This window comes from Hyperolius riggenbachi, chromosome 10 (assembly GCF_040937935.1).
Source record: "Hyperolius riggenbachi isolate aHypRig1 chromosome 10, aHypRig1.pri, whole genome shotgun sequence".
In the NCBI taxonomy this organism is placed as follows: Eukaryota; Metazoa; Chordata; class Amphibia; order Anura; family Hyperoliidae; genus Hyperolius; species Hyperolius riggenbachi.
Window position 1 is genome coordinate 68,186,043 of NC_090655.1, and position 25,957 is coordinate 68,211,999.

At 46.9% G+C, this 25,957-nt stretch overlaps 2 long non-coding RNA genes across 4 annotated transcripts in view; one reads left to right on the forward strand and one right to left on the reverse strand.

Moving 5' to 3' along the window:
* Positions 1-10,925, reverse strand: part of LOC137536004 (uncharacterized) — a 248,648-nt gene extending 237,723 nt beyond the window's left edge. For all 3 annotated transcript variants that reach the window (XR_011024495.1, XR_011024493.1, XR_011024494.1), the window contains exon 1: positions 10,729-10,925. This is a non-coding gene — a long non-coding RNA (uncharacterized lncRNA). The remainder of the gene's footprint in view (positions 1-10,728) is intronic.
* The window catches only part of LOC137536005 (uncharacterized), a 176,862-nt gene continuing 161,793 nt past the window's right edge, over positions 10,889-25,957 (forward strand). The window contains exon 1 of the long non-coding RNA XR_011024496.1: positions 10,889-11,503. This is a non-coding gene — a long non-coding RNA (uncharacterized lncRNA). The remainder of the gene's footprint in view (positions 11,504-25,957) is intronic.

Below are 25,957 nucleotides of genomic sequence, written 5' to 3' on the forward strand. Positions count from 1 at the left end.
TGATAAGTTTAGGTGTGATAAGTTTAGGTGTGATAAGTTTAAGCGCCAACTGCGTTAGCACCGCAGTGCACAGCTGATCAAAAGTTTTACGCTAGCAAAGACTGGTGCACTTCGTATAAAGTTTAATGGCGCTGCTTTGCATGCGGGACTTTGCAAGCGATCTAAACTTATCTAAACTTAGCATGCCTAAACTTATCACACCTAAACTTATCATGCCTAAACTTATCACACCTAAACTGGCTTTTCACCAGAGTGGTGCAATGGTTATCATGCCTAAAGTCTCTAACTGGGTTAGCACCGCTTTGTGAATCGAGCCCTTTGTGTGCTTCCCATATAGTGAGTGACGAAGTGTCTGGGGTGTTGTTATGCGAAAAGTAGTCGGTAAGGTCAGCTGTGATCTTCTCTACTCTTGTTTTGTCAGCTAAAATGTGGGGGTTTAGACGCCAGCACCAGGTTTTGGTCACTCGCTCAGGAAGTCTAAGGGTAAGGGTAGTTGGGGCATGGTCTGAGATACTTTTGACACCAATTGAGGTTGAATGTATGAGGCTTAAATCTTTCTGAGAGAGGAAGAGGTAGTCAATACGTGAGTGTTTATCATGTATCTGGGAGAAGAAGGTAAAGTCCTTTTCTTTGGGGTGCATGACTCTCCATGCATCAACCAGGGAGAGTTTCTGTATTTGAGTTTTAATGGATTTCAGAGCTCTATATGATAAGGATGAGGAGCCATTGGAGCAATCAATGAGCGGTTCTAATGGGACATTAAAGTCTCCTCCCAGTACTAATATACCTTGCGTAAAGTTTAGGAGCTTTGACAAAGTGGAGATAAGGAAGGATGCCTGCTTCACATTAGGCGAATACAGGTTGGCGAGAGTGATAATTCTGTCCCCTATTTTACCCTTCACAAATAAATATCTACCAGAGGGGTCTCGTTGGGTTTCCATTACCGATAGGGGAATGTTTTGGTTAACAAAAATGGAGACCCCTTTTGTTTTGGATGTGTCAGAAGTAGCGTGGAATGCATGAGGAAAGCGTTTGTCAAATCTGGTAGGTATGTGGTCTGTCCTCAGGTGTGTTTCCTGAAGAAGAGCGAAGTTAGCCTTCTCCCTCCTCAGGAAGTCAAATATCATAGACCTCTTTTCAGGAGTATTCATACCATTTACATTTAGTGATACTGTTTTCCAAGTAAGGAAGCTACTCCCTGTGACCTCCGTGTCTCGGGTCTGCGTACCCATGATAGAGTAATGTTGTGGCGATGGGAATGAAAATGGAGAGAGTGCAGTGTGAATAGGCGGGTCGGGGGGGCCCGTCCCACCCAGCCCCGGGAGCACCCCACTTGTCGACCGAGGCGATGGGCAGTGCAAGGTCAAGAGATGAGAAGAGAGAAGAAGAAGAGAAAAGAGAGAAAGGAAAGAGTGAAGGTGAAGGGAAGAGTACTAACCTATCTAGTAAATGAACACGAAGGATAGGCATCCCACGTGTGTACAGTGTGGAGTACTGCACACACCCAATCTGTGGGTAACCGTCTCAGTGTATCAGGAGATTACACTGATGTGGGTTGTGAAAGGATACCAAGAGCACGAGAAGCACTCATATGTGTGTCTCGTCTGCTCAGTGTGAAGTTTTAACCCCGGGTGAACATCCGAGCAAGTGTAACTAAAAAGAAAAAGAACCAAAACAAAAAGCCATATATTCAAAACTAGAATTCTCCAAATTGGAAGAGCATCGAGTGAGCAAGGAGAGTCTGACCTTTAACCTCCATACCCTCAACCAGCCCTGTAGAGGGGATACATGTCAGTGTTTAGCAAAACCTAATCATGTGGTCCAAGGGCCATATGAGGTTTTAGGGTGCATATAAGATTGTTAACATTACCCTCAGCAAATTCCCCCCTCCTCCTCCCCCAACAAAAGCATAGAAGATAACAGCAATATCTTATAACAAATTCAGCTTAAAGTAATAAAGTATGAGTAGCATATCAAGATTGCTTACAGAACTCTGTGGTTGATGGTTAGAAATATATTGGGGGGAAGCAGGGGGCTGCAGTAAAAAGAGTCAAACAGGGGGACCCCACATCATAAAGGGGGTCTCACTGTGCAATATTCCGGCAATATGTGAGGGGGCATAGGGGGTTGGATTAAGAGAGCAGGGTGGCCTGGTTGGAAAACCGTGAGTTAGGCCTCATTAGAGTCCTCTGAGGCACGCGAGGAAGTAGAGGCTCTCCTCTGAAGCACCCCGGGGTTCGGGGAGGGAGAGTGAGGCGACCCTTCGGTTGGTGCAGGGGCGGAATCTCCAGCGGGCGCCAGCTCCGGAATTGACATCTCACCGTCCCAGTTCGGTATCTCCACCGTTGGCAGGCCCAATTCCTTGCAGAAGTCAGCAAGGCCAGCCGCCGATCTGAGTATAGCGAAACGTTCCCCGTGTGAAACAGTTAAGGCAAATGGAAACCTCCAGCGATAAGCGTAGCCTTTATCACGTAGGATTTGAAGCAGTGGTTTAAGGGCCCTCCTCTTGGCGAGGGTGATCGCGGAAAGATCCTGATAGAGAGTGATGAGGTGGTCATTGAAGCGGATTTCCTCATTATTTCTCGCCGCTTTCATGATGTCTTCCTTTTGTTTGAAGGACTCAAGGCAGCAGATCACGTCTCTAGGTTTGTCAGTCTCCAGACCTCGAGGTCGCAGAGCTCTGTGGGCTCTAACTAATGGCACCTCGGAATCAGTGGGAAGCTCCAACAGGTTTGCAAAGACAAATTGCAGGGCAGGTTCAATCTGTTCAGTGGTGACCGATTCGGGGAGGCCCTTTACCCGAATGTTGTTCCTCCTGCCCCGGTTGTCTAAATCTTCTAGGTGGCGGGAGTGGGACGCAATTCTGGTGTTTTGGCCTACCGCGAGCCTATGCAGCATGGTGATCTGGGCCCCTTGGGTAGAGGTCGTGGCTTCAGAGGCCTGAAGCCTAACCCCGACCGCTGCAACGTCCTGACGTACCTCTGCGATCGCGGAGTGGAAGGTTGACTTGATGTCCGCAGCCATCGCCTGGAGGTCAGCTAGAGTCGGTGCTGTTTTCTTCTTGTCTTTCTGCTGATTAGGGCCTGTATTCGGCGGTGACGCCGCATTGCTATCTTTGACGGGCGCCATCTTAGATTTAGATGAGTCCGTGTTAGCGCCGTGTTGGGTGCGGAATATCTCCGGTATGGTTGGTCCCTGCGCGGCTTGAGACTGAGCTTGGTCTTCCTTGGAGGCTAGTTGTTTGCGGGTGCTCCTCATAGCTCGGATGGAGTCGGGGAAAAGCTGGGTTTGGAAGCTACATGCAGACGAGGCACAGGAGCACAGGGTTTAAGCAGCCATCTTGCCCTGGATCCAAGCCACGCCCCTGCTGCCATTCTTGCACTGTTAATGGCGCAAGCCTCAAACCTGGTACAGTTAGTCATTGGGTGACTGGGGATCAAATTCAGAAAAGGGGGTGGAGCCACCACCAATCAGATTTGTTTCATTTCAATGCAAATTATTGATGCCAAAGACCGCAAAGCTCATAAACTTGGTCATTGAGTAATTGAGTGTTTAGGTGTTAGTGTTAGAAAAAGTGGGTGCAGCCAACACCAGCCAAATACATACCCGAGCAACGCCGGGTTATCAGTAGACAGAGACAAATACAAATTTCACTGGGAAAATGTAAACTGCAGCTATTCTTACAATGGAAGGGTTCTCAAACTTTGCCCAATTGGTCACTGTGTGACTGGGATTGATATGCAATAGAAATAATCCGCACTCCTCAATAGTACTGGTGTGCAGCTACCAGGACAAAAAGCATCATACCTTAACCATAAAAACGAGGTCTTGGAAATACAAGCTGCACCACCATTCCAAATGTAAACAATCTTTATTGGACACCATGCAAAGAACTCATAAAATAATTTAAAAAGTTACAGCTAACAAGCAGCAACTCACCACAATACATCAATTGCGGACCAATGATCAATAAGAAGTGTCTCACCACCTATGTAAACAATCAGCCCTGTAACTGCTTAAATTGTCAAAAATTGGGTTCAATGATTGAGCCCAATGTAAGGCAATCCCAGACCCGGGTCTAGACCTGAAAGTATGCTACAGTAATAAGCCCTATAGTGACCAAAGTGCTAAGAAATTAGGATAGATATAATGCTCAAAGAACATGAGTGTGCAGGTAAAAGTGCATGAACAGTGCATATAGGGATCAGTAATGCAAGTCAAAAGTTATATATGGGGTTTTAGCATTCATATTCCGATACTGGAGGGGCCTGGAATTGATAGCAGCATTCAGATGAGGGCGGTGGGAGGCACGCCAGACGCTCCACGCGTGGCGTGGTTAAAGATAACCACTTCCTCAGGAGCAGTGTATCATGGGAAAAGGAGTTGCTTAAGAGCTGGGGACCTTCGTGGATGGAGCGCTCTGATAGGACAAGCTGTCCGAGTGAAGAACGTCATCAGCTGGAGCGGAAATATATCCGCCTTTCAAGCTGTGTTGAAAATGAGTCATGGAGCGCAAGAATCCACGTGATTCCTGTCCCCGTAGTGCATCCATTATGCCGCTGTGTGCTGGTCTATGCCCATCAATGGCAAGCGCACATGGGTAACCAAGCCCGGCAGCCGGAAGTGCGTCACCGTCAAACAGAGGTGCATCACTTCAGGAAGTGCTATGCCGGCTTGGAACGCAAATAGTTACCAGGGCTGATTACAATGTCCCTAAATTAAAAACAACTGTTTTTTCACAAAGTGTCACAAAATATTAAGGATTAAACAACATTATATCATGGTACACAAGGGATAATATACATGTAAATAAAGTGATGAACAAAATAATAATATTGAAAATACAGCAGGAAAATCGGCACGAAATGCAGAGCAGAGACATCCCAAGTAAGGGGCGTTACTGTTTGACTCAAACAATAAGTAAATGCAAAGCTATATGGATATAGCCAATCAGGTAACAGGCACTAAGCATAGCGTACATGTCCTACCCAATTCAATTTTTGAAGTGTGGTATGCGCCACAAGCGTCCATTATTTATGTATACTCAGAAAGAGAGAGGAAGGGGATTTTTTGTTGTTTGGTTGACAAGAGGGAGGTAAATTAAGTAAAGTGCATGCTTCAAAAGACACCAACAGGGGGAACTTCATCAATCAGTGTGATTGTCGGGTAGGGGAGAGGTTAGTGTCAGGGCCGGATTTGTACTTTTCTCCACCCAAGGCCCACTGTCACCAGCCGCCCCCCCCCCTCCCCCCCCTCCTTCCCATCTGGCCGAGGGTACTCGGCTTTATTGTGCCTATACAGGGTACAATAAAAATGTTTGATGCTCCTGTCATTTGTTTCAACCAAAACAATCAAATTGAATGGAAGTGAGAAATAATCTTTTTTTCGATCAAGAAGAACAAATGGTTTCATCCAAATCAGTCATTCAGGAACCACTGCCATCCATACAGCCAAGTTAAAAGCCAGAGTCTTTGTTGCACAATAATACATTCTCTTGCCTAGGCACATACATTGTGTCAAGCTACCCTGGAATTCGTATATGTCTGAACTCTGGTCCTGTAATATGCATAGTGCAAACATTCAATGCATCGATCAAACCATAATCTGCCATCCTTTCCTGGGAGATAACAAAATATATCCATGTGCACCATGCAAATCCTAGCAGAAGCTGTGTGCATACTGACAGTGGTCACAGACGACTGAAAAACAACAACTAACATGTCTTCTGAATAACCTAATTAGGGAACATGACCCCAAACAACATAATTAAGAAACATGATACCCACAAAGCATGATTATACATTGTTATCTCAGATACCCTAGGTAGGCAACATGACATGCAAATAACTTATTTAGGGACTGTTACCTCATATAAAATGATTATAAAGCTTGACTCAAAATAACACAAGTAGGTAATGAAATTAGGTCAGCTGGATCCCGTACTGGGTTATTGCTGTTGCCTTTGACGTAGGATTTGAGCCTTTGACCAGGGTTCGATTGCTAGGTCAAGCCAGTATGTAAAATAGTAAGGAGGCTTTGGCCAAGGCTTCCTAATAATCCTGGTCATCTCTGGAGTGTGTCCTAAGTGGCTGCAGCCCTGAAGCACATTGAGTCTGCCAGGAGAAAAGCGCAACATAAATGTTCTTCTTATGCAGTAGAATCTCATTATAGTAAACTCTGAGATAGTAAACCTCTGGGTATCGTAAACTCAGTACTCAGGTCCCAGCAAATGCCTCTATATAAATATACAATGTATGACCAATTCTGATATAGTAAACTGCTGATACAGTAAGCTACTTGCCCAGGTCCCTTGGAGTTTACTATAAAGGGATTCTACTGTAATAATTATAAATCATAATTCGGTATCATGATGCGAATCCCACAGCCCAGCCAGGGGTCGTGATCTTACGGAGGGGACAGTAGATGCTAGGACAGTGGAACTTCAGCACAGGAACAGATTCAATTTTAGGGGCTGGAAGAAGCCCAGGTAAGTAAAATTTCACTTACTTTAATGCTGCATCCAGCGCATGCTCTGCCCTCTCCATGGCCCAGGCCGCACACCTCCTTAAAGGGAAGGTTCACGGTCCCTAAAAAAAAAAAAAAAAAAAAAAAGCTAATCCACTTACCTGGGGCTTCCTCCAGCCCGTGGCAGGCAGGACGTGCCCTCGGCGCCTCTCCGCAGGCTCCCGGTCTCCTCCGGTGGCGCACCCGACCTGGCCAGGCTGGCTGCCAGGTCGGGCTCTTCTGCGCTCCAAAATGCGCCTCACGCAGGCGCGCTGATGTCATTGGACGTCCTCCGGGCTGTACTGCACAGGCGCAGAACTACTGCCCGTCCTGCCTGCCATGGGCTGGAGGAAGCCCCAGGTAAGTGGATTAGCATTTTTTTTTCTTTTTTAGGGACCGTTAACCTTCCCTTTAAACGTGTCCCCGTATCTGGGAGCATTCTACTCATACGTAGAACACTCCTGGCCACAGGAGTATGTTCAAGGAGGTACATGGTTACGAGGGTCTGGATGAAGCCCCAAGTAAATAAAATAGAAGTTTTTACCCTGCCTCAGGTACACTTTAAAGGAAACCTGAGATGAATTAAGCATAAGGATTTATATATACCTGAGGCTTCCCTCAACCCCCTGTAATCCGTCTGCTTGATCACCATCCTCCTGATCCCCTCCATTCTCCCAAAGTGATGTCCACGATACAGCCCAGTCACGCATCACTATGCATGCCTGGTCCTGGGCCAGCCACGCACTCCCCTGATTAAAATCCTGTGGCTGGGAGCATTCTGCGCAAGTGCAGTTACAATCTTAGCGAACTGCGCATGCACAAAACGCTTCAAGCTAGGAGAATTCACCATGCCAAACTGCGGGAAAATGATGATCAAGCAAACTGACCACAGGGAGAAAGAGGAAGCTCTTTGGCTGTGGCTACAGTGGGCACAGCCGAGTAGGAGCACAATCTCAAAGGAGGCAGAGTGGACAGAGAGCATGCAGAGCATTAGGTGGCATACCATGACATCCGAGTGTACCCCATGAAAGATGGGGAGGCACAATGAACCCTGAATCTATGACGGCCCCCGAAGTTTACCTGTGAATTATTTATATAGGAGAGCAGCATGGGCAGGTAGTTGCTGTATAACTGCAGCTTATTTTTAATGCTTTTCCTGCATTCATGACTAGTTACCAGGCTTGTTCATCACGAGTAAATCACGAGTAACCACGGTGGTTACTCATGATTCAAATGAGTTGTAATTGCCACAGCTGTATGCGGCGGGGTTAATTACCCATAATGCCGATGTCCGCCCTGCGTTTCAAAGGTCTTGCAAGTGACCTATTGGTCGCGTTGCAAGCCTTGCTATGGCGCATTTCCTCCTTCAAGCAGGAAGGAGGAAGTGCGCCATAGCGAGGCTTGCAACGCGACCAATAGGTCACTTGCAAGCTCTTTGAAATGCAGGGTGGACAGTGACATTCTGGGTAATTAACAATGCCGCATACAGCCGCTAAGCTGCAGCAATTACAACTCATTTGAATTACGAGTAACCACTGTGGTTACTCTTGATTTACTTGTGATGAGCAAGCCTGCTAGTTACTACATTAAAGTATATCAGACATGTTTAAATAAGCAGCTTTTATACTTACCTGGGGATTCTTCTAGCTCCATTATCCAAGTCCTAGCCAGTTGTGGTTCACCGCGCATGTGCAGCCCGGCCATGTGCACACCCCAGTCATGCTCCTGCGGCTGTTCTGCAACAGCGCTGTACTAACTGCGGGTGCAGACTGGTCCCAGCAACAGAAGCACAACAGGGCCACATGGGGCTGGATGAAGCCCCAGGTAAGTATAAAAGCTGCTTATTTAAACATCTCTGCTTTCCTTTAAAGGAAATCTAAGGCAAAAATTTTAAAAAAAGTTAACTTACCTGGGACGTTTTGGAGCCTCCTGAAGTTACTCCTGTGCCCGTCCTGTCCTTCCGAGACCCTCTTGCCAGCAGTGGCGACCCCTGAAAAGCTGGCTGGCCATACGCCTCCTCCCTGTGCTCATGCTGCTGCGAGCGTCCTGCGCATCTGCAGTACACGAAAATCACTACTGTGCATGCACAGAGCGCTCCCAGCAGCAGGCTTGCGATCAGGGTGCATGCGGCTCGGGTTCACGCATGCGCAGTGGCATTCGAATGGCCGCGACTAGCCAGCTTTCGGAGGCTGCCGATGCTTGATGGAGGGACCCGTAAGGACGGAGCAGGCACAGGATGACTCCAGAGGGCTGCAAGAACAATCAGGTAAACGTTAAACTGAATATATGAATAATATATATATATATATATATATATATATATATATATATATATATATATATAATTTTTTTATTTTGCTTTTAGTAACCCTTTAAGCTATTTCCTTTTAAAATAGAAGTTGAGAAATAACACTCTTACTGAAGAAAAAAAAAATGTTGCACAGGGAGAGGAAGAATGTTTCTTCTTATGTCAAGGGTAATAACTTCACTTACTGTCTCGGCCCACTGTCCAGTGTCCATCTAGCATTCACACCTTGAAAACTGCGCGCAGCATTACAACTTCCAGTGGAATAAGGGGGGCTCGATTACTGCTTTGCTGCTTCTTGGGGTTCCGATCTGTCCATAAGCGCCAGCGGTACCACGCGACCTCCCCATCTACTCCACACTCTAGGTGGGCGGGTTCAGGCGCTGACATCATGTTGATGTTTTTGATTGACAGCGGGCTGAGCGAATCGCCCGCTGTCTTTATGCCACTTGCGTCTCTGGAGATGCCTGTGACATACACGTCACACGTGCACTCGTGCGGGACTAGGGAGAGAGTCTTCCTGCAGCCGGCAGCTTCTGTAGGCTCTCTCCAGCCTCAGAGTTTGAATACTACTCTACCCGCCCGATCTGGATTCTGACCGCGGCAGCCGCACCCGCCAGCTGAGCTGCTCACCGCAACACAGGCACTACTGTTAGACACAGCAAAGCGGCGGGGCGGCTGGCTGGAGCCTGCAGACTCCAGATCGGCTTTTACTTATTGCGGACGGCCGTGGGTGACAGCAGGTATAGTTAACATGTCACCCGCCCCATACATTAGGGTAAATTCCAGCGCCCTAGTCCCCGGCCTCGGATGCCTGCCCCTAAATCCGGCCCTGGTTAGTGTGGGTTCTGGGGGGTGGGAGAAGTTAGTGTGAGTGGTGGGGGAAGGGAGAGGTCAGTGTGGTTGTCAGGGAAGGGAGAGGTTAGTGTGGATTGTGGCGGTGGGAGAGGTTAGTGTGGAGAGTGGGGGAGGAAAGGTCAGTGTGGGTGATGGAGAGGTTAATGTGGGTCGAGGGAGAGGTCAGTGTGTGTGTGTGTGTGGAGGGGGAGAAATTACTGTGGGTTCTGGGGGGGGGGGGAAGAGGTGATGGGTCAGTGTAGGTGATTGGTGGAGGGAGAGGTCAGTGTGGGTGTGGATGGATGTGTGTGTGTGTGGGGGGGGGGGGGGGTGGATGAGGAAGTAGTTACTGTGGGTTCAGGGGGGGGAGGGGTCAGTGTGGGTGATTGGTGGAGGGAGAGGTCAGTGTGTGTGTGTGTGTGTGGGGGGGGGGGGTTGGGAATGAGGGAGAAGTTACTGTGGGTTCTGGGGGGGGAGGGGTGGGGGTCAGCGTGGGTTGATTGGTGGAAGGAGAGGGCAGTGTGCGTGTGTGTGTGTGTGGGGGGGGGGGGTGAGGGGTCAGTGACAGTGTGGGTGATTGGTGGAGGGAGAGGTCAGTGTGGGTGTGTGAAGAAGAAGTTACTGTGGGTGCTGGGGGGCAGGGGTCAGTGTGGGTGATTGGTGGAGGGAGGTCTGTGTGTGTGTGTGTGTGTGTGTGGTGGGGGGGGATGGGGATGAGGGAGAAGTTACTGGGGGTTCTGGGGGGGGGGGGGGGTGAGGGATCAGCGTGGGTTGATTGGTGGAAGGAGAGGTCAGTGTGTGTGTGTGTGGGGGGGGGGGGGGTGAGGGGTCAGTGACAGTGTGGGTGATTGGTGGAGGGGAGGTCAGTGTGTGTGGGTGAGGAAGACGTTATTGTGGGTGCTGGGGGGGAGGGGTCAGTGTGGGTGATTGGGGAAGAGGTCAGTGTGGGGGTGTGGATGAAGGAGAAGTTACTGTGGGTGCTAGGGGGGATTGGTGGGGGGGGAGGGGTCAGTGAGGGTGCTTGGGCGGGGGGAGGGGGGGAGATCAGTGTGGGTGCTGCTACGGGGGACGCACATTCTCACCTGCTCCCAAATTCCTGTCAGGGTTGCCTCTCCAGTGTCCTAGGTTGGGGGCGGAGCTTCTCGCGGCAGGGGGCGGGGCTTCTCTGAGCCAGGGGCGGGGCTTCCTGCAGGCACCTTTGTTGTATGTAAAAAAAGTTATGGGAGGTGGTTGGGGGGATGTGCCAGAGCACCTTCCCTCTGCACGTGACGGATCCGCATCTGAGCTTCCAGTGCGACAGCTCCGGGGTCACGTGACAGCCTCTGTGCTTCTTCAATCACACTACACTGCTCATAGCTCCCCATCACCGCCCTCTGGAGGCCCCAAATAGCATTACACGTGTGTGCCAGAGACCCGTCGTCCACCCCTAGCAGCGATCTCAGCTCTCCGCCCCCTCTCACCCCTGCAATCTGCCCTCCAAACAGCCGTCTCCCCGCCGCTAGCGCTGTGACCGCCAGGGGGCGCCCATAGATCGGGGGATTTCCACATGAAAGCGGCGGCATTCCTCCGGGATTCCTGTTCGGGTCTTCGGGGGGGAGTCCGGAGATGGAGATATGCGGGTGGTCCCGGGTTTGGTGGTCGCCGATCGCCTGAAAACCCCGCAAAGAGGCGGGAGAAGAAGCACAAATGTGGCGCAGGGGCTGTGTCTGTTCTCAACGTGGTCCGCTCTGTGGCTTAAGGAAGCTCCGGTGCGGGAGCGAGGCATTCGCCTAGAGACCGACGAGCCGAGCAGGACTCCTCTGCCGCTGATCGCAGCTCTGATGCTGCAAACCGAAGGATTTGAAAAAAAATGTTTTAGTAATTATTTTTTTTTATTATTTAAACAACAATCATAGTAATGAAAGATATATATATATATATATATATATATATATATATAGCTATATATACCTGTCAAATAGCTAACAAAAGTTTATATATATATATATATATGTGTATGTATGTGTGTATGCATGCATGCATGTATATATATATATATATATATATATATATATATATATATATATATATATATATATATATATATATATGTATGTATGTATTTTTCGTTTTATTGAAAAGGTAAGCAAAGTCCATATATACAAAAAAGCCAACAAACCTCACTAAAGAAGTATTACATCAGTGTGAATTATGAAAAGAAGTAAATATAATCAAATCCCTAGTACAGAATACATTATCAATTACATGCAAATAGTCCCGACATGCTGTAAATTGTCTTTCCAGATGAAAACTTGACTGATCAGTTACAGCTGTTTTTTTCCCCACCTGATGACCTCACAATACTCAGCTGGGTACAAATAGAGGATGCTGGGATTACCTAATGACCTCACAATACTCAGCTGGGTATAGAGGATGCTGGGATTACTTGATGACCTCACAATACTCATCTGGGTACAAATAGAGGATGCTGGGATTACCTAATGACCTCACAATACTCAGCTGGGTATAGAGGATGCTGGGATTACCTGATGACCTCACAATACTCATCTGGGTACAAATAGAGGATGCTGGGATTATCTAATGACCTCACAATACTCAACTGGGTATAGAGGATGCTGGGATTACTTGATGACCTCACAATACTCAGCTGGGTACAAATAGAGGATGCTGGGATTACCTGATGACCTCACAAGACTCAGATGGGTATAGAGGATGCTGGGATTACCTGATGACCTCACAATACTCAGCTGGGTATAGAGGATGCTGGGATTACCTGATGACCTTACAATACTCAGCTGGGTATAGAGGATGCTGGGATTACTTGATGACCTCACAATACTCAGCTGGGTATAGAGGATGCTGGGATTACTTGATGACATCACAGTACTCAGCTGGTTATACATAGAGGATGCATATAGGAGGAATAAGGGTACTTATCCGTTAGCCGGGCGCATCCGGCAGGTGGCGCTAATTACTATTCCCCCTCCAGGCCGACATGGATAGTAGGGAAAGATGTAACTCTGGTGGAGTTTTGTCGCCACCTGCCGGATGCGCCTGGCTAACGGATAAGTACCGGAATAAGTATATGGAAAAGAGAACATACAGGCTAGGTGCACACTTAGCAGAAATGCTAACGTTGCAGAACAAACGCTGTCGCTAATGGAAGTCGATGGGCCGCAGGAAAAAATGCATATAAAAACGCATATGCGTTTTCAAACATGCTTTTTAAAAAAAAAAGGTTTTGTTGCATAATATTCAAAAACGCACATAATGAAAGTCAATAGGAACGCAATGGTATGCGGTTTTTATGTTTGCGTTTTACATGCGTTTTTATATGTGTTTTTATTTTAAAAAATAGTTTTCTGATGTATTTCCGCTTCCTGTTGTCTTCCTAGGGATTAGCATGAAAAAATTGAAAAGCGCATACAAAACGCATATGGGTTTTGTATATGCGAAACACAAATGCATAAAAACGCACACAAACACTTGAAAAACGCATCTGCAAGGGAAAACCGCAAACGCATACTAAAAACACACAAAAAACCCCACACATGACAGAAAACACAACCTTTCACGCTCTGTTATGTGTGCACCCAGCCTCAGTCAGTTTTAAGCACTGAGTATGAGCTGAGTGTAAAGGTGGCCATACACTTATAGATTTGCAGCAGATTTGACCATCAGATAGCTTTCTGGCAGATGCCTGTCAAATCCAATCTGACAGGAATCTATCTGATGTGTGCCACACACTAGGAACAGATTTCCAATAGATTTCAGAATGAAATCTATTGGAAATCGATCTAAATGCATTATTAGACCATTAGATCCAACGCAACTCAATGGGCCATCGATCTGCTACCAGGAGCAGATCGACCCAGATTTTCCATCCTGTAAGATAGATCAAATCGATCAAAATCGTCTGCAAATCGATCGAATGGGGAATTTGATAGATTTTATTTCTGATCAATCGATTCTATAGAATTGATTGATCGATGGCTGAAATCGACCAGTGTATGGACCCCTTAAAGGGGAACTGAAGAGAGAGGTATATGGAGGCTGTCATGTTTATTTCCTTTTAATCACTACCAGTTGCCTGGTAGCCCTGCTGGTCAATTTCTCTGCAGTAGTATCTGAATAAAACTAGAAACAAGCATGCAGCTAGTCTTGTCAGATCTGACTTTAAAGTCTGAACCACTGAAACACCTGATCTGCTGAATGCATGGTTCAGGGGCTATGGCTAATAGTATTAGAGGCAGAGGATCAGCAGGGCTGCCAGGCAACTGGTATTGCTTAAAAGGAAATAAACATGACAGCCTCCATATACCTCTCTCTCCAGTTCCCCTTTAAAGAGAACCCGAGGTGGGTTTGAAGAATATTATCTGCATACAGAGGCTGGATCTGCCTATACAGCCCAGCCTCTGTTGCTATCCCAAACCCCCCTCAGGTCCCCTTGCACTCTGCAATCCCTCATAAATCACAGCCACGCTGCTGACAAACAGCTTGTCAGAGCTGGCTGTGTTTATCTCTATAGTATCAGTCTGCTGCTCTCCCCGCCTCCTGCAGAACTCCAGTCCCTGCCTGCATCCCTTCCCTCCCTGCTGATTGGAGGGAAGGGACGGGGGCAGGGACCGGAGCTATGCAGGAGGCGGGGGAGCAGCTGAGACTGACACTACAGATGTAAACACAGCCTCACAGCACGGCTGTGATTTATGAGGGATTGCAGAGTGCAGGGGGACCTTGGTGAGGTTTGGAATAGCAACAGAGGCTGGGCTGTATAGGCAGATCCAGCCTCTGTATGCAGATAACATTCTTTAAACACACCTCGGGTTCTCTTTAAATGCATTATTGGACCAATAGATCCAATGCAACTCTATGGGCCATCAATCTGCTGCCAGCAGCAGATCGACCTAAATTTTCCATCCTGTCAGATAGATCAAATCAATTGAAATCAGCCACAAATCGATCGAATGGGGAATTTGATAGAATTGATTTCTGATCGCTGAAATCAACCAGTGTATGGGCCCCTTAAGTGCATTAGTAACCATAACTGTGGATTCATGATTGGCCAGCTTGGTGTTAGTAGTTTTCAGATCATCAAATCATATTTGTGATCTGTACACAGAAACTATGGTAATTAGTAGCCAAATAGAAAGTTATATAAACAGATCACAAATATAATGATTTGATGATCTGAAAACTACTAACACCAAGCAGGCCAATCATGGCAAAATGATGGAACGTTTGACATGTTCAGTAGCCTGGTACACACTTTCAATTATGATTGGCCAATAACTGACCAGTTATATCACCTATGGCTAGGTCCACACTTGTCGGTTTAGGATCAAATCCGTTTTAAACGGATCCTTTTTTTTTTTTTCTAAACAAAATGGAGGCTATGGTAAAGCCACAGGGGACATTTCCAGTCCGTGGAAATGGCAGCGGGGAGGGGGGTCGTTCAGCCCCCCCCCCCCCTCACCTGGGTCCCCGCTCTCTCTCCAGCTAGTGGGGGTCCTTGAAAATGTTGGAAATCCGGACCGCCCGTTCAGGTTTTAAAAACGGGTCCCCTGAACGCAGACGGCTCCGTTTTTTTTAAGGGGTGAAGCGAAGTGCTATCTTTAACACTGGTATCTGTGGCTTCAGTTTTGATCCGGCCTGAAAAACAGAGCCACAGATACGTTAGCGGACCAAGTGTGAGCCTAGCTATATGTAGTATGATTGTTTACCTACACAATCTGCTCACTAAATCCAATATCTGTTGGCTCCCATAGTGCATGTTGGTAAGTGTAGTAAGTGATTGCCAATCATAATTGAAAGTGTGTACCAGGATTTACTCACTGGGAAGACTACATCCTATAGGTGTTATGCCTGAGTCACACCATGCAATTTCCTTCAGATAGACGGATCGAAGTGATAATTTCCAACAGATCCGATCTGATTTCAGATCGTTTTTCCAATTAAACTTTCCAAAAACTTCTACAAAAATGCATCAGAAAAATGATCAGAAATCAGTTCAGATAGGACCTGTCAGAAATCATCGTTTGGACTCGTCCATCTGATGGGAAATTACATGGTGTGTATGTACCAGGCATAACAACTAGCTGGAAGCATCTAAGTCATTATTTGATCAAGTATGATATGTGTGAAAGTGAAGATTCCATTCTACAATGGGGCACAGTTCCATCTTATATTTGCTCATTAATGTTACTTTTCTTTACGGTTATGATTGTCTCACAAGGTTATATTCTCTACCTCAGGCTTATTAACTCCTTCCATAGAGTCAGGATCAGGCCTGTTTTGTATTGCCGTGCGGCCGCCCTGAGGGAGGTGGGGGGGCAGTGATGGAGGGGGAGCTGCAGCTGTGGGGAGAGCTGCCCGACCTCTCCCTCCCTTCCTCTCCCGGGCCACCCTCCGTGCTCCCCCTCTGATGCAGAGTAAAGGGCAGCAGGAAGCAATGTAGAGAGCAACAGGAAGCAATGTAGAGAGCAATTCACCTGCTTGAGTTCCAATCGCCTGTTCACTAGCCGCTGGTCTCCTCCTCTGCATAGCCGCTTATACACACTATACTTCCTGTTTGGGGGTACCTATTTAGCAGGAAGTATAGTGTGTATAAGTGGCTATGCAGAGGAGGAGACCAGCGGATAGTGACTGGCGATTGCAACACAGGCAGGTGAGTTGCTCTCTACATTGCCTCCTGCTGCACTTTACTCTGCATCGGAGGGGGAGCATGGAGGGTGGCCCGGGAGAGGAAGGGAGGGAGATGTCGGGTCGCTCTCCCCTCGGCTAACTCCCCCCTCCATGATGGGGAAAGAGGGTACCTACCTATCTAGCCGATACTGGGGGCAGCTACCTATCTAACCTATACTGGAGGTACCTACCTATCTAACCTATACTGGGGGCACCTACCTATCTAGCCTATACTGGGGGTACCTACCTTTCTAACCTATACTTGGAGCACCTACCTATCTAACCTATACAGGGGGCACCTACCTATCTAGCCTATATTGGGGGGCACCTACCTATCTAACCTATACTGCGAGCACCTACCTATCTAATCTATACTAGGAGTGCCTACCTATCTAACCTATACTGGGGCAGTTACTTATATAACCTATATTGCTGGTACCTACCTATCTAACCTATACTGGGGTCAGCTACCTATCTAACCTATATTGCTGGTACCTACCTATCTAACCTATACTGGGGGCAGCTACCTATTAGAGATGGCCCGAACCATTTTCGGTTCGCGAACTTCAGCAAAAGGTTTGGTTCGTGCGAACTTTTGCGAACCGCAATAGACTTTAATGGGGATGCGAACTTTGAAAGCTAGAAACATTTATGCTGACCAAAAAAGTGACGGAAAAGATGTTTCAAGGGGTCTAACACCTGGAGGGGGGCATGGATGAGTGGGATAGACGCCAAAAGTACAGGGGAAAAATCTGGATTTGACACAAAGCAGCGTTTTAAGGGCAGAAATCACATTGAATGCTAAATTGCAGGCCTAAAGTGCTTTCAAACATCTTGCATGTGTATACATCAATCAGGGAGTGTAATTAGAGTACTGCTTCACACTAACACTCCAAACTCACTGTGTAACGCACCGCAAACAGCTGTTTGCGTAGTGACGGCCGCGCTGAACTGGTGCACACCATGGCGTGAGTGCAGGCCGTGGCGGTGTTCAAGCCCATGTGGTCGCCGGGCTGTGGTAGCTCAATGATAGAACAACAGTGACTGTCCAGCTGATCAAATTGGTCTGTCCACAATGAAGCAACAACCTTATTATCTTTTTGTATGTAGGTAGGCATAGGTAGGTGCCCCAGTATAGGTAGGTAGGCATAGGTAGGTGTCCCAGTATAGGTAGATAGGCATGGGTAGGTGCCCCAGTAGTTAGCTAGGCATAGGTAGGAGTCCCAGTATAGGTAGATAGGCATAGGTAGGTGCCCCAGTAGTTAGCTAGGCATAGGTAGGTAGGCATAGGTAGGAGTCCCAGTATAGGAAGGTAGGTGTCCCAGTATAGGTAGGTAGGTGCCCCAGTAGTTAGCTAGGCATAGGGTGGGGTCCGAGTATAGGTATGTAGGCATAGATAGAAGTCGCAGTATAGGTAGGTGTCCCAGTATAGGTAGATAGGCATAGGTAGGTGCCCCAGTAGTTAGCTAGGCAAAGGTAGGTGTCCCAGTATAGGAAGATAGGCATAGGTAGGTGCACCAGTAGTTAGCTAGGCATAGGAAGAAGTCCCAGTATAGGTAGGTAGGTAGGCATAGATAGGTGTCCCCGTATAGGTAAGTAGGCATAGGTAGGTGTCCCAGTATAGGTAGATAGGCATAGGTAGGTGCCCCAGTAGTTAGCTAGGCATAGGTAGGAGTCCCAGTATAGGTAGGTAGGCATAGGTAGGAGTCCCAGTATAGGTAGGCAGGCATAGGTAGGTGTCCCAGTATAGGTAGGTAGGCATAGGTAGGTGCCCTAGTATAGGTAGGTTGGTAGGCATAGGTAGGTGTCCCCGTATAGGTAAGTAGGTGCCCCAGTAGTTAGGTAGGCATAGGTAGGTGTCCCAGTATAGATAGTTAGGCAGGGCCTGGCTGGCACAGTAATAGCAATTACCAAGGTCCAGCTGCAACAGATAGGGCTGTATAATGTAGTGTCAGTGGGCAACACAAAAAAAAAATGAACACATCAGGAGAACATTAGCTCTCAAAAGAGCTGTTGAGGGGTGCTATTTTAGCAATAACAATCAGCCAGGAGCAAGCTAACAAGCCCACAAGAGCCTAACTAATCTTTCCCTATGAGAGTCTGCCAGCAGCTGTCCCTTCACTAATTACTGCAGGTATACGAGTGAGTGTAATAGCCAGCGCTGCCTGCCTTTTATAAGGGGGGGAGTGGCTCCAGGAGAGAGTGTAGCCTAATTGGCTACAATGTGCCTGCTGACTGTGATGTAGAGGGTCAAAGTTGACCCTAATGGTGCACTAAGGGGGCGAACTGAACTTCCGCAAAAGTTTGCCTTTGCTGGCAAGCGCGAACCACCGAAAGTTCGCCTGGAACCTGTGAGAGATCGCGGAAAAGCCGCCGCATGTACTGGCAGTAAGGTGGCTGTTTCCGCGTCCAACGAGGCGGTTTGCACGCGGCAGCGTGCGTCTGGTGTGGCTGGGTCTGTTAGTTCACACAGGCTGGAGAGCTACGCGTGCGCGCGCCAGAAGTCAGGACCTTTGTACCAGCAGCAGAGGTATCAGCTGATCCGGACGATCAGCTGATTCCTGCTGGACTCCTGATTGGCTAAGTGGCTCGGGCGGGGCGGCTGAGTCCAGCAACTATATATACAGCTTGCTTGTCAGTTGCTGGTTGTCTCTGCCATTGCGAATGCTTATGTGTTGGCACACAGACCACAGTCAGATCCTACAGTGTGTTAAGAGCCAGGTGGACCTGGGGATTCACACTGAGCTAGATTACTCTTGCAGTTCTATGTTATGCTTTAGACCAGTTCCAGGGTGTTGTGACTACAGACCTCACACCCAAGACTAGGATACTGTGTCAGTTCTATGTTATGCTTTAGACCAGTTCCAGGGTGTTGTGACTACGGACCTCACACCCAAGACTAGGATACTGTGTCATTCCTATGTTATGCTTTAGACCAGTTCCATGGTGTTGTGACTACGGACCTCACACCCAAGACTAGGATACTGTGTCAGTTCTATGTTATGCTTTAGACCAGTTCCAGGGTGTTGTGACTACGGACCTCACACCCAAGACTAGGATACTGTGTCCGTTCTGTGTTATGCTTTAGACCAGTTCCAGGGTGTTGTGACTACGGACCTCACACCCAAGACTAAGATACTGTGTCATTCCTATGTTATGCTTTAGACCAATTCCAGGGTGTTGTGACTACGGACCTCACAGCCAAGACTAGGATACTGTGTCAGTTCTATGTTATGCCTTAGCCCGGTTCCAGGGCTTAGAGAATAGGCCCTCACACCTAGTTAGGGCAAGTCTGTTCATATTAGCAGCAGGGCTTCCTGCAACCCAGCCTGGGTCCCTCTTCTAGGGAGTCCTCAGGCTACAGGAATATTCCCTACAGTCAGGGGAGTATTCCTCAAGTCACTCAGGCCACCGGGGTTCCTGGTGGTCTATGCTCAGAGTTGTACTGTTACACCAAACACTCACATTATACTGGTGTCCAGAGGTTAGCAATATATCTGTATTATCGGTGGTTCTGCAGATCATCAATAATCAGGTATATATCTGCATTCTTGGTGATACTGCAGATCACCAATAATCAGATTCTCTCTGCGTGCTGACACCAATCGTTACAGAACCGTTCGCTGGCGAACCGTTCGGGCCATCTCTACTACCTATCTTACCTATATTGCAGGTACCTACATATGTAACCTATACTGGGGTCAGCTTCCTATCTAACCTACATTGCTGGTACCTACCTATCTAACCTATACTGGGGGCAGCTACCTATCTAACCCATATTGCAGGTACCTACCTGTCTGAAGAAACCCGACGCCGGGTGAAACGCGTCACGTGAGGCTGCGATCATGTGACGGATCTCGGTGTACGGCCTCGCTCTCTCCCCCCAGCGTTCTGGTTCCTGCTTCAAAACGCCCGAACGGCAGAAGTAGCCTGTGCACATTATCGGACGGCGGCAGACGAGTGGCACGCAAGGGAACCTGGCATATGGACGTTGCTAATGCCGGAAGTACCCGCCATTATAGCGTAATACGCTTATACAAAAGGACAGGTAAGTCCCTGCGAGTGCCGGTCTGCTTAGAAAAAATGCTGGGTATTTTCTGCATATAAAAAGGGGAGCTAAAGTAAGAGGCTGAAGTCTATTCATCATATGCTGTCCATGACATATGGCACATGACCAGGATACCTATAGCGCTTTGAGTCTTATGGGAGAAAAGCGCTATAGAAATGTTATTGTATTATTGTATTGTATAGAGAACATCACAAGGATTAATAGCATCCTGAGTTTACATAAAGGGGGCTCCGAACAAATACGCTATTGGTAACTGTTGTTTATGCTTGAATAATAGGAGTGCACTCCAAATTCATCTAGTGCTAGGCCTAACATCCTCTATGGGAACTGCAGCCATTTTTATGGTTTTAAATGGGGGGGGGGGGGGGGGGGGGGGGTGTTCACACTATGCTTTTGGAATAAAAAATATTTTTGATACGTTGTATATGGGGCTCCCGACTAACCTTTTTGTCATACCTACCTATCTAACCTATACGGGTTCAGTTACCTATCTAACCTGTACTGGGGGCTCCTACCTATCTAACCTATACTGGAGGCACCTACCTATCTAACTTAGACTGGGGGCACCTACATATCTAACCTATACTGGGGGCACCTACCTATCTAACCTGTACTGGAGGCACCTACCTTTCTAACTTACAGTGGTGTGAATAACTATTTGCCCCCTTCCTGATTTCTTATTCTTTTGCATGTTTGTCACACTTAAATGTTTCTGCTCATTAAAAACCGTTAACTATTAGTCAAAGATAACATAATTGAACACAAAATGCAGTTTTAAATGATGGTTTTTATTATTTAGTGAGAAAAAAAACTCAAAACCTACATGGCCTTGTGTGAAAAAGAAATTGCCCCCTGAACCGAATAACTGGTTGGACCACCCGTAGCAGCAATAACTGCAATCAAGCGTTTGCGATAACTTGCAACGAGTCTTTTACAGCGCTCTGGAGGAATTTTGGCCCACTTATCTTTGCAGAATTGTCGTAATTCAGCTTTATTTGAGGGTTTTCTAGCATGAACCACGTTTTTAAGGTCATGCCACAACATCTCAATAGGATTCAGGTCAGGACTTTGACTAGGCCACTCCAAAGTCTTCATTTTGTATTTCTTCAGCCATTCAGAGGTGGATTTGCTGGTGTGTTTTGGGTCATTGTCCTGCTGCAGCACCCAAGATCGCTTCAGCTTGAGTTGATGAACAGATGGCTGGACATTCTCCTTCAGGATTTTTTGATAGACAGTAGAATTCATGGTTCCATCTATCACAGCAAGCCTTCCAGGTCCTGAAGCAGCAAAACAACCCCAGACCATCACACTACCACCACCGTATTTTACTGTTGGTATGATGTTCTTTTGCTGAAATGCTGTGTTACTTCTACGCTAGATGTAATGGGACACGCACCTTCCAAAAAGTTCAACTTTTGTCTTGTCGGTCCACAAGGTATTTTCCCAAAAGTCTTGGCAATCATTGAGATGTTTTTTAGCAAAATTGAGACGAGTCTTAATGTTCTTTTTGCTTAAAAGTGGTTTGCGCCTTTGATATCTGCCATGCAGGCCGTTTTTGCCCAGTCTCTTTCTTATGGTGGAGTCATGAACACTGACCTTAATTGAGGCAAGTGAGGCCTGCAGTTCTTTAGATGTTGTCCTGGGGTCTTTTGTGGCCTCTCGGATGAGTTTTCTCCGCGTTCTTGGGGTAATTTTGGTCGGCCGGCCACTCCTGGGAAGGTTTTTCACTGTTCCATGTTTTTGCCATTTGTGGATAATGGCTCTCACTGTGGTTCGCTGGAGTCTCAAAGCTTTAGAAATGGCTTTATAACCTTTACCAGACTGATAGATCTCAATTACAGTACTTTTGTTCTCATTTGTTCCTGAATTTCTTTGGATCTTGGCATGATGTCTAGCTTTTGAGGTGCTTTTGGTCTACTTCTCTGTGTCAGATACCTCCTATTTAAGTGATTTCTTGATTGAAACAGGTGTGGCAGTAATCAGGCCTGGGGGTGACTACAGAAATTGAACTCAGGTGTGATAAACCACAGTTAAGTTATTTTTTAACAAGGGGGGCAATCACTTTTTCACACAGGACCATGTAGATTTGGAGTTTTTTTTCTCACTAAATAATAAAAACCATCATTTAAAACTGCATTTTGTGTTCAATTATGTTATCTTTGACTAATAGTTAACGGTTTTTGATAAGCAGAAACATTTAAGTGTGACAAACATGCAAAAGAATAAGAAATCAGGAAGGGGGCAAATAGTTTTTCACACCACTGTATACTGGGGGCACCTACCTATCTAGCCTTTACTGGGGGACAGCTACCTATCTAACCTATATTGGGGGAATCTACCTATCTAACCTGTACTGGGGGCACCTACCTATCTAGCCTTTACTGGGGGCAGCTACCTATCTAACCTATACTGGGGGCACCTACCTATCTAGCCTATACTGTGGGCACCTACCTATCTAGTCTATACTGGGGGCACCTACCTAGCTAGCCTATACTGGGGGCAACTATTCTGACTACCTATATTGGAGGCACCCACCTAGCTAACCTGTACTGGGGCACCTACCTATCTAACCTACAGCGGCGACACCTGCCTATCTAACCTATGCCGGGACAACTATACTGCATACCTATATTGGAGGCACCTACCTGGCTAACCTATACTGTAGGGACCTATAGCTGGCTACCTATACTGGGGCACCTATGACTGGCTACCTATACTGGGGGGACTTATAGCTGGCTACCTATACTGAGTGCAACTAGACCTTGCTAACCTATACTGCGGGCACCTATACCTGGCTCCACGTGGAGAGGGGGGGTGCACTTTTTACACCCCCGCCCTGGGTGTATTTTTGCCTAGAAAGTGCCCTGATCAGCATTACCAGATGACCTCACAATACTCAGCTGGGTATAGATAGAGGATGCTGGGAGCCTCTGGCACATGCCCTCTCAGGTGGTGCTTTTCACTGCTGTTCTAGTATGGATGCACATTGGGGAAGAGGACAGAAAGGAAAGCAGATCCTGGCCACTTTGCAGTACTGGAGGCCGGGTGCCGGTGTAATGTCTGATTGCGCTGCCCGGAAGCTCTCTTCCACACTGAGTAGCACGCATGCTCAGTGTGAAGTTAATGATGCTGCTGGAGATAAAATACGAAATATCTCCGCTCCCACACCTCTTACACTCCTCAAATTTTGAGGGTAGGGAGGGGACCCCCCGAACGACCTTTATGCCAAATTGCAGCCCCCGAGACCCGCTGGTTCAGGAGATAGATTAGAGAAATCTATCTCGGGAACCAGCGGGTCTCGGGGGCTGCGATTTGGTATAGAGGTAGTTGGGGAGGTCCCCTCTCTACCCTGAAAATTTGGGGAGTGTAAGAGGTGTGGGAGCGGAGATATTTAGTATTTTACCTCCAGCAGCATCATTCTATAGGAAATGTGGCCGCACAGTCTCCTACTGCGCATGCGGGGCAGCGCAAATCCACAGGCAGCGTAATCAGACACAACACCGGATTCTGCAGAGAATACATCCTGTAAGACAGTCCTGCAGCTCTACAAATGGGAGAGGTATCCAAAAGTCATTTCTCACCACCATTTACAAATGACTGACAGAGTGTAACTGTATACGGCCCTGAAACATGGTCACACTTGATAGTAATGTGGTGTTAGAATTTATAGGATGACAGGGTGGCAACAATTCTCCAGTTATTTCATGCAACAGCTATGAATTGCTGCTATGAATTATTACTCTGTGCTAGTATATGGTCGTTAAAAATCATCACACTTGATAGATACATTTTTCAACAAGCATACACACTCCAACTTAGGCCACTCCCACATCAGCCTCTGGCCAAGTTGTGCTCCTCACTAGGAAACCTCTTGGTATACATGTTGTTTACTACCCCATCCCCTCAAATCCCATAGATTGTAAGCTCACAAGGACAAGGCTCTCTCAACATGTTGCGTCTTGAAATGTGTTATACATTTTATTCATCATGTAACATTTGTCACTGTAATTACTTTGTCTACCAAGTCTGAATTTTAAACCAGTGCGTCTATATTTGGTATATACATTTTTCTGTATTACAATACACCCCATGTTTTTACTTACTTTGTATCACGCACAGTTATTTTTTGGTGCTTGGAGTGCTTTTGGTGGGGAGCGTTTCTGCTCTTTGCTGATAGCCGATATTCAGGAAAGTACTGTGGTAAATCTTTGCAGTGCCTGCGGTGTGCATATGTTGGAAAGGTGCACTGCATGCAACATTTCGGTGGCAGTTACGATGCCATTCTCATTCTCTTAAAAATGATACTCGAAAAACGCAATCACTGCAACATGGAGCCACAATTGCTTGGTAAAAATGCAATCACACTCCATAGACGATTGTGATTTGCCTTTTGCGATCCCAATGTGGAACCAGGCCTAAGGGGAACCAACTGGATCCCAATTATTTATCAGGTGGTCGTCGTGTTTCCAAACTTTACACTTGAGGGTGTAAGACTGATACCCATGATGACCACCTATCCCCCTTATCCCTCTTCAAAACTGCCATCCCCTATACCTCTCTCAATCCCTTCCCCCAACCTGCCCTAAGAGTCTACCTTGCCATGGTCGGCCGGCTTACAATCCTATTGGCCAAAATGCGATTTACTTTTAGCCAATTGGATTAGCCAAAGTACTCTGCCAAAAAAAGAATATAATAAACCATATTAAAGGGAGATCAACTAATTAGGGCCCTTTTGAATTAGGCACGTTTCCATTCAAAAATTGTATTGTGCCCTCGAACATGGAAATTGCATTGCCGGGTTTTTGCTAGTGCAATTGGTATTTTCCAGAACTACGATTGTCGACCTGCATCTTTTTTGTTTTGTTTGCGCTTCTATGCTTTGTAACTTTTTGGTAAGGATTGGTATGGCCGTGGGGAGGAGGAGGCCATAAGTAGAACTTGGGGATATATTTAAATCATTTTAAATATGCCCCTGAGTTCTACACTGCAGGTTGCAACAATTTGTAATCACCAATCAAATTCTCTCAAGGGCCAGTTCACACTTGATGCGCTTTTGGTGGAGAGCATTTCTGCTTTTTGCTGATAGCCGGTATTCAGCAAAGCAATGTGGTAAATCCTTGCAGTGCCTGCGGTGTGCATATGTTGCAAAGGTGCACTGCATGCAACATTTCGGTGTCAGTTACAATGCCATTCTTATTTTGTGGAATGAGACTCAAAAAATGCAATTACTGCAACATGGAGTCTCAATTGCTTGGTAAAAATGCAATCACACTCCATAGGTGATTGTGATTTGCCTATTGCGATCCCAGTGTTGAACCAGGCCTAAGGGGGATCCCAATTATTTATCAGGTCATCGTCGTGTTTCCAAACTTTACACTTGAGGATGTAAGAGTGGTACCCATGATGACCACCTATCCCCCTTATCCCTCTTCAAAACTGCCATCCCCTATACCTCTCTCAATCCCTTCCCCCAACCTGCCCTAAGAGTCTACCTTGCCATGGTGGGCCGGCTTACAATCCTATTGGCCAAAATGTGATTTACTTTTAGCCAATTGGATTAG